The following is a 2,068-nucleotide window of genomic DNA, read 5'->3' on the forward strand; positions in this document are numbered from 1 at the left end:
GTTGAATGTCTCACAGGCAGGTTTGGAGCTTGTAGCAGCAGCTGTGGCAGTGGAGGTGGTGGCAGCCCCCAAATTTTCTCAGTGTAATGTGTTGTGGGGAAGCTTTCCCCAGTCTAGGGGTTTAGGGTGTCAAAGGTTTGATTCTGGTTGGTACTTTATTTCCACTTGATGGAGGAGGAGAAGAGAAGGAAAGAAAAAAGAAAAGAGAAAAGAAAAAAGAAAAACAATTGCTGTAGGGAAAGACCTATTTTCATTTTACTAATATAGGCACATTTTTTGAGTAGTTATAAACTTTGCCTAAGACCTCTCAAGCTGTTATACTAAGAATCCTTTGCATTTAAGCAAGTAAAAATATAAGTTATTTTTTCTGTTGTTTAAACCTGGTCTCATAGGTTTTTGGCAACACTATATCCTTCATTTTACCTTCATGCAAGTGAAGAGAACTAATATTATCTATTTTATTTTAATTAATTAGTTTTTATTAATTCAAATTAATAAAAAATAAATAAACTCAAATTCAATGAATTTGAGCGAGCATATCTTCATTAGGAATTCAGAGAGCAGCACAGGTGTTTGGCTCTGCTGTGTGTACCCATGCTGCCTTGAGCCTGGTGCTTTGTCTTGCTGCGTCTTAGCATCTTCCTCTAAAATGCAAGAGTTATGGTGCTGGAGGGATTGCCCAGTGGCAGAGCATGTGTTTAGCATGTCTAAGGTCCTGGATTCAACCCCCTGTGAGCATGCTTGCATATTACACATGTGCATGTGCACATACACATACAAATTGAAAGAAAAATTAAAAAGAGAATTGGAATATATCAGTTATGGTAGCAGAACTGTAAAAATGCCCCTCCCCTGCATCCATTCTCATGGTTATGAAATCAAGTCCTGATCCAGCCTTTGGTCTGCATGCTAGACCATTGTTCCACAGCGTAGGTTTTCATAGCAAAGCAGGCCAAGATAACCTTCCACATGTATCTCAACTGTTTAATAGTTTCTAAGGAGGCAGCACTTCAGCTGTCATTTTCCCAGGAAGGCTTGGGTCAGCCCAGAACTGATGTAAATTCTTTTCTTACAGTTAGAGACAATTATATTGAAGTAATATACTTTGTTTTTCATGTGGCTGCTATGAAAAATTAATTCAAGCTTGGTAGTTTTAAACAGCAAAGATCTATTCTTTTGTAGGTCTGGAGATCAGGAGTCTAAGATCAAAGTGTTGTCAGGACCAGATTTTCTCCAAGATCTCAAGAGAGTATTTTTTTGCATCTTCTAGGTTCTGGTGGCTCTAGGTATTCCTTGACCTATAGAAACATGACTCCAATCTTCCTGTCTTTACATGGTGGCCTTCTTTTCAGATTGTTATAAGGACACTTGTCATTGGGTTTAGGGCCTACCCAGAGATTCCAGGATGATTTAACTTTCAGAGAATTCAGGATGATTTAAATTTGATATCAACCTAATTATACCTACAGAGATTATCATTATCATTTTTAATTAAGGTCTTATTCAGAGATTCCAGGTGTTAGGATATAATCATGTCTTTTTGAGAGCTGCCATTCAACCTACTACAGGTAAGCAGTGAGCTTCTTATCACTTTTTTTTCTTTTTTTATTAGTATATGATAGTTATACAGGGGATATCATTGTGACACTTCCATATATACATATACTGTATCCTAGTTTGTTTCATCCCTCCCTTAAGCTCCCTCTTCCCACACTCCCCTTCATGAAATGATTTAGACAGGTTTCAATGTTTAATATTCATACATATATAGAAAGTACCTCAACCAAATTCACCCTCCTTTACCCTCCCTCTCCCACTAGTACACTCACCTTAGCATGACCTGTTTTATATTCCTTTCCTTCTTTCTTTAAGTGTCTGTTCATTGTTCAGTGGGGTTTTGTTTTGGCATTTTGCCTGTAAATGTTTTGTATTTAATCAGTCTAACCCCCTCTATTACTCTTCCTTACCCTTTCCCCTACCCTCTATTGTTCAACAATTTTAATGAGTTTCATTGTGTCTTCCCTTAGTCTCATCTAATCATCCCACTTTTGGAAATAGAAAAAAAAAT

The sequence above is a fragment of the Castor canadensis genome, chromosome 10, assembly GCF_047511655.1.
Source record: "Castor canadensis chromosome 10, mCasCan1.hap1v2, whole genome shotgun sequence".
Lineage (NCBI taxonomy): Eukaryota > Metazoa > Chordata > Mammalia > Rodentia > Castoridae > Castor > Castor canadensis.